The sequence below is a fragment of the Schistocerca gregaria genome, chromosome X (genome assembly GCF_023897955.1).
Source record: "Schistocerca gregaria isolate iqSchGreg1 chromosome X, iqSchGreg1.2, whole genome shotgun sequence".
NCBI lineage: Eukaryota > Metazoa > Arthropoda > Insecta > Orthoptera > Acrididae > Schistocerca > Schistocerca gregaria.
This window is the reverse complement of record NC_064931.1, coordinates 834,780,347-834,787,881: the sequence shown is the minus strand read 5'-3', so window position 1 is coordinate 834,787,881 and position 7,535 is coordinate 834,780,347. Positions and strand designations below refer to the sequence as shown.

The 7,535-nt window shown below is 46.2% G+C and overlaps 1 non-coding gene across 1 annotated transcript; it reads left to right on the top strand.

The window, feature by feature from the left end:
• The first annotated feature begins 5,793 nt into the window (after nucleotides 1-5,793).
• Nucleotides 5,794-5,866, top strand: Trnaa-cgc (transfer RNA alanine (anticodon CGC)). Its single transcript has one exon. It is a non-coding gene; the product is annotated as a tRNA-Ala (tRNA).
• Nucleotides 5,867-7,535: the final 1,669 nt, after the last annotated feature.

Here is a 7,535-nt window from a genome sequence, read left to right as displayed (position 1 = left end):
AGTCTGAGGATTTCTTACAAGTTTCGTTAAGTGGTGAAACCTTAGCTGCGACCTTTCCGTCAAAAGTCTTCAATTTTTGTCACCACATTTCCTTAGATGAGATGCCTGGTTTTTAAACTTAGTATCAATTCCAACTTTGTACTGTTTAAACACATCAGCTACATCATTAACAATATTGGGCTGCTAATCAGCTCCCCCCGTCGGAGGTTTGAGTCCTCCCTCGGGCAAGGGTGTGTGTGTTGTCCTTAGCGTAAGTTAGTTTAAGTTAGATTCAGTAGTGTGTAAGCTTAGGGGCCGATGAACTCAGCAGTTAGTTTGGTCAGATACAACTTACCACAAATATCCAAATTTACATGTGTTAAAATATTTCGTTCATGTTTCTCTCCCACAATTGTTGATAATTTTCGTAAATTAGGAACTGAAACGACATTAATTTCTGATTTACCCACATTTTTCCGCCCTTTGGTGCTTGCTTGACTGGCTCTTCCATCAAACTGAATCACATCCTCTTTGTGATTCTTGAAGTTTTCCCGGCGTACTGAGTATTCGATGAGATTTCGGGATTGCAGCCGGATCACGTTGACTTCTTGCCACGATATTTCGGCTGGCAATCGTCCAGCCATCTTCAGGTGAGTGTGCGTCACTGGAGACTGCAAGTTCCGGGAGTCAGCTTTATAGCAAAAAATTGGCGCGAAAACGCATGCGCATTGGCCACCGTCACAGGAGCGTCCTCTGTCGAAGTCCGCGCCCTCTGGAGCTACTGTTCTATCTTTGGAGCGCAGGCACATGCGTAAAGGTGAAAACTACATGTCCGCCCTCTGTCGGAATGCGCGCCCGCGACGCTAAAAACAGACGTCAGATGTCGCTAGACGTGTCATTTAGAATAAACCGTCTTCTCTCAGAGGAAATTAGAGAGATCACCGGGTCCCATGCCTTGTCCAGTTGAAAACCGCCGTCACGATTTATAAGATTTTGCGCTAGGCGTATCTCCACAGATTCTTTAATAACGGAATCCCAAAAAGTTTTCGCTGGGGCCAAGATTTTCGTGGCCGAAAATTCCATAGCGTGTCCTGTGGTAATACAATGCTCAGCTACGGCCGACTTACTGGGCTGCAAAAGGCGAGTGTGGCGTTCGTGTTCAACGCACCTTTCATGTACTGTGCGCGTCGTCTGACCGATGTAAGCTTTGCCACACTGGCAAGGAATTTTATAGATTCCGGCCTTCCGCAGACCCAGATCGTCCTTTACCGAACCGAGAAGGGCACTAATCTTCGCCGGTGGCCGGAAGATTACTTTTACTTGATGTTTCCTTAGGATCCTGCCTATTTTAGATGAAAGGTTGCCGGCGTATGGAAGGAACGCCCTGGACCTGAAAAGCTCCTTATCTTCTTGATGTGAGTGGTCACGTTTCTTCCTTTTTAGCGCTGCTCTAATCTGATGTGGAGAGTAACCATTACCTCTGAACACCGACTCTAAATGTTCCAGCTCCTTTGTAAGGCTGTCTCCATCAGAAACAACATGAGCCCGGTGCACCAACGTTCTAAGGACACCAGTAGTTTGTGAAGGATGATGACAACTCGACGCTTGCAGGTAGAGGTCCGTATGTGTGGGCTTACGGTAGACAGAATGCCCTAATGACCCGTCCACTCTCTTGGTAACCAAGACGTCCAAAAACGGCAAGCAACCATCCTTCTCTATTTCCATCGTGAACTGGATGTTATTGTGGATTGCATTCAGATGCTGCAAGAACCGTGACAGTTCTTCTTCACCATGGGGCCACACTACAAAAGTGTCATCTACGTACCGCCAGAATACACTCGGTTTAAGTTCTGCCGAATCTAGTGCCCTTTCCTCAAAGTCTTCCATAAAAAAGTTTGCTACCAAAGGCGAGAGAGGACTTCCCATGGCAACACCGTCAGTCTGCTCAAAATACTCGTTATTAAATAAAAAGTAGGTTGAGGAAAGGACGTGATGGAAAAGTGCTGTTATGTCGGCCGTGAACTTATTGCTGATGAGAGACAAAGAGTCCATAAGAGGAACCTTAGTGAAAAGTGAGATGACGTCGAAGCTGACTAGTAAGTCAGTTTCACTGAGCCGAAGTGACTTTAGTCTACTAATAAAGTCAGCCGAATTGCGAACATGATGCGCACACTTCCCCACAAAAGGTCTCAGTAGAGAGGCGAGATGTGTCGCCAAATCATACGTGGGGGCGTCGATATTACTGACGATCGGCCGTAAAGGAACCTCTTTCTTATGGATCTTCGGAAGACCGTATAACCTGGGTGGCACAGAACTGTGAGGTCTTAGTCTTTTCGCCACTTCTTGCGGAATAGAAGAAGAATTCAGCAGTGCTGATGTTTTCCTTTCCACTTTCGCTGTGGGGTCTTTGCCAATCTTCCGATACATTGGTTCATTCAGCAAGTTGTAAATCTTCTGATTATAGACCTCACGTGGCAAAAGCACTGTAGCGTTTCCCTTATCCGCTAGTAAGATCACTGTATGAGGATCTTCTCGTAGCTTTCGTAATACGGCCCTTCCCATGGCAGAAATGTTGCTCTTCTGACGTGGAGCTTTCGTGAGTGCACGGCAGGTTTCACGTCTAATTTCTTCTGCAGCATCACTAGGAAGAGGTCTTACAGCTTCCTCAACAGCACTAATAAAATCAGTTAAAGGCAGGGTCCTCGGCGTAGGAGCGAAGTTCAGGCCTTTCCCAAGCACAGACAGTGTTACGTTGTCCAAAACTTTATCCGTTAAATTGACCACGGAGCGTCGTAAAGCATCTTCTTGCGGTAACGTTGCTGACAGCCGGGTGAACTTCGAAACCTGTCTTGATGTAGATTCTTTATGAACCCAGTCCGATTTAGCCCAGGTCACGCCATCGACCCATGCCCAGGAAAGTGATGGCAGGCTGGATGCAATCTCCATATGCAGATGAAACAGCTGTTTCGATATGGCGTCCAGTTCACGCCGAGTAAACCGGATCCTCTCCTTCACTAATGCCAAGCTCGCCTTTCGTGTAATGAATTTTGCAGCGGCGGTCTGGATAAAATGCCTCACTCTGGCAATCCCGAAATCTCATCGAATACTCAGTACGCCGGGAAAACTTCTAGAATCACATCAGATACCTCTTCGGGGAGGCGATGGCATTACAAATCCAGAGGTTGGACAAGCTACGCAATAAGCGAGCGAGACTGTTAAGTTCTCTGTGTTTTTTACTGAAGTGTCGGGACAATGGCCTTATACCGAAGTTTGCCAGAGTGAGGCATTTTATCCAGACCGCCGCTGCAAAATTCATTACACGAAAGGCGAGCTTGGCATTAGTGAAGGAGAGGATCCGGTTTACTCGGCGTGAACTGGACGCCATATCGAAACAGCTGTTTCATCTGCATATGGAGATTGCATCCAGCCTGCCATCACTTTCCTGGGCATGGGTCGATGGCGTGACCTGGGCTAAATCGGACTGGGTTCATAAAGAATCTACATCAAGACAGGTTTCGAAGTTCACCCGGCTGTCAGCAACGTTACCGCAAGAAGATGCTTTACGACGCTCCGTGGTCAATTTAACGGATAAAGTTTTGGACAACGTAACACTGTCTGTGCTTGGGAAAGGCCTGAACTTCGCTCCTACGCCGAGGACCCTGCCTTTAACTGATTTTATTAGTGCTGTTGAGGAAGCTGTAAGACCTCTTCCTAGTGATGCTGCAGAAGAAATTAGACGTGAAACCTGCCGTGCACTCACGAAAGCTCCACGTCAGAAGAGCAACATTTCTGCCATGGAAAGGGCCGCATTACGAAAGCTACGAGAAGATCCTCATACAGTGATCTTACCAGCGGATAAGGGAAACGCTACAGTGCTTTTGCCACGTGAGGTCTATAATCAGAAGATTTACAACTTGCTGAATGAACCAATGTATCGGAAGATTGGCAAAGACCCCACAGCGAAAGTGGAAAGGAAAACATCAGCACTGCTGAATTCTTCTTCTATTCCGCAAGAAGTGGCGAAAAGACTAAGACCTCACAGTTCTGTGCCACCCAGGTTATACGGTCTTCCGAAGATCCATAAGAAAGAGGTTCCTTTACGGCCGATCGTCAGTAATATCGACGCCCCCACGTATGATTTGGCGACACATCTCGCCTCTCTACTGAGACCTTTTGTGGGGAAGTGTGCGCATCATGTTCGCAATTCGGCTGACTTTATTAGTAGACTAAAGTCACTTCGGCTCAGTGAAACTGACTTACTAGTCAGCTTCGACGTCATCTCACTTTTCACTAAGGTTCCTCTTATGGACTCTTTGTCTCTCATCAGCAATAAGTTCACGGCCGACATAACAGCACTTTTCCATCACGTCCTTTCCTCAACCTACTTTTTATTTAATAACGAGTATTTTGAGCAGACTGACGGTGTTGCCATGGGAAGTCCTCTCTCGCCTTTGGTAGCAAACTTTTTTATGGAAGACTTTGAGGAAAGGGCACTAGATTCGGCAGAACTTAAACCGAGTGTATTCTGGCGGTACGTAGATGACACTTTTGTAGTGTGGCCCCATGGTGAAGAAGAACTGTCACGGTTCTTGCAGCATCTGAATGCAATCCACAATAACATCCAGTTCACGATGGAAATAGAGAAGGATGGTTGCTTGCCGTTTTTGGACGTCTTGGTTACCAAGAGAGTGGACGGGTCATTAGGGCATTCTGTCTACCGTAAGCCCACACATACGGACCTCTACCTGCAAGCGTCGAGTTGTCATCATCCTTCACAAACTACTGGTGTCCTTAGAACGTTGGTGCACCGGGCTCATGTTGTTTCTGATGGAGACAGCCTTACAAAGGAGCTGGAACATTTAGAGTCGGTGTTCAGAGGTAATGGTTACTCTCCACATCAGATTAGAGCAGCGCTAAAAAGGAAGAAACGTGACCACTCACATCAAGAAGATAAGGAGCTTTTCAGGTCCAGGGCGTTCCTTCCATACGCCGGCAACCTTTCATCTAAAATAGGCAGGATCCTAAGGAAACATCAAGTAAAAGTAATCTTCCGGCCACCGGCGAAGATTAGTGCCCTTCTCGGTTCGGTAAAGGACGATCTGGGTCTGCGGAAGGCCGGAATCTATAAAATTCCTTGCCAGTGTGGCAAAGCTTACATCGGTCAGACGACGCGCACAGTACATGAAAGGTGCGTTGAACACGAACGCCACACTCGCCTTTTGCAGCCCAGTAAGTCGGCCGTAGCTGAGCATTGTATTACCACAGGACACGCTATGGAATTTTCGGCCACGAAAATCTTGGCCCCAGCGAAAACTTTTTGGGATTCCGTTATTAAAGAATCTGTGGAGATACGCCTAGCGCAAAATCTTATAAATCGTGACGGCGGTTTTCAACTGGACAAGGCATGGGACCCGGTGATCTCTCTAATTTCCTCTGAGAGAAGACGGTTTATTCTAAATGACACGTCTAGCGACATCTGACGTCTGTTTTTAGCGTCGCGGGCGCGCATTCCGACAGAGGGCGGACATGTAGTTTTCACCTTTACGCATGTGCCTGCGCTCCAAAGATAGAACAGTAGCTCCAGAGGGCGCGGACTTCGACAGAGGACGCTCCTGTGACGGTGGCCAATGCGCATGCGTTTTCGCGCCAATTTTTTGCTATAAAGCTGACTCCCGGAACTTGCAGTCTCCAGTGACGCACACTCACCTGAAGATGGCTGGACGATTGCCAGCCGAAATATCGTGGCAAGAAGTCAACGTGATCCGGCTGCAATCCCGAAATCTCATCGAACACATCCTCTTTCTTCACATACTGGGCGAGGTGGCGCAGTGGTTAGCACACTGGACTCGCATTCGGGAGGACGACGGTTCAATCCCGTCTCCAGCCATCCTGATTTAGGTTTTCCATGATTTCCCTAAATCGTTTCAGGCAAATGCCAGGATGGTTCCTTTGAAAGGGCACGGCCGATTTCCTTCCCAATCCTTCCTTAACCCGAGCTTGCGCTTCGTCTCTAATGACCTCGTTGTCGACGGGACGTTAAACACTAACCACCACCACCACATATATCTTCACATCTACAGGATTATCATTCCCCTTCCATTTCAAAGAGTCTTTTGATACAAGCAAACAACAGATGAACAAAACTTAACTTATCCAAGTGTAGTCTCAGCACGCTGGAACTGTAGGTGTGTCCTTTCCCTCTAGTTATACCAATTCGTTTGAAACGTCCCCTTAGAACAATTGTGCAACACTGTGCTTAAGCTGACACACAATATTTTTTGCGCAACGCAATCTGACTTTCAATAATCCCTATAAAAGAATGGCCCTGACTAACATTAATCTATACCTTTCACAAATCACTTACCTCACAAAAATCTTCGTTACTCAAGCTACTGCAATACAGCGAGCTCCACTACTGCCAGATAAATAAAAGATTCGAACTACTGAAGGCACTAACTACTGATAGGGATAGTTAAAAAGATGTTTACAGAGAACAAACAAAGTATTTACTTTAATATCATCAAAAGTCATAATATATATAGCAGTTCATGACATCCAGTCTTACAAATTTGAAAACTCCGCCATTTCTCTCCCCACATCCACCACTGCTGGCAGCGCACCTCTAACTGCGCAACGCTACGCGCGCTAATAGCCAACTGCCCAGCACTACAATGGCAGACAACAATGCAAACTAGCCACAGACTGCACACAGCACAGCCAGTGATTTTCATACAGAGCGCTACGTGGCGGTGGCGTCACCAATATAAGGACCTAAACAGCCTCCTTACATAGCCCCCATGCTCACCACAAAAAAATTTGGAAATTGTTTTGGGCAATGGCCAATAATGATTTGAAAATTTTTTTCATAATTACAACAACAAAGAAATCAAATGCACACACTTATTGATACAATGTTGGTCAAAAGCTAAAGTTTTCTCACAGTTCATAAAGACAGTCCTGATCGTTCATCACAGTAAAATAGCAGTGTTTATCTCAAAGGTTGAGCAGTAAAAGAAAATGCACATGGAAGTAGTGGATTTCCATGCAGTCTTGAAGTAGTGTTGTCCTTCCAACAGAAAGACAATGCTGACTCTTGACATGCAGACATGTAATGGGCCACAACAGAGAAAACCCAGAGCAGAGTCAGTCGAAGTTTTGAAGAATATTGGTAGGTAGATCATCACAGAGCAGACCCACTGTAGTCCTAGTAGAGATTATGTTATGGTGGGCCACCAGAGGTGCAGACCCACTGCAGTCCTTGTAGAAATAATGGTATTGGTGAGTCATCAAAGGTGTAGACCAACTGTAGTCCTTGTAGAGATGGCCAGCAGCCATCTGTTTGACTGTGCAGGTGCACAATCACCACAAGAGTCTTGTGGATAATATGGCAAGTCCATAACCACCACTTGTGCACTCACAAAGAATTTTTTTTTAATGTCCTTAGAACCAGCAATGCTGTTATCCAATCCCTTGCTGAATTATTACCACAAGTTCAAACACTAACAGTCCCTACTTCTCACATGTTGTCCATATACTATGACCAACAGAAACGTGTG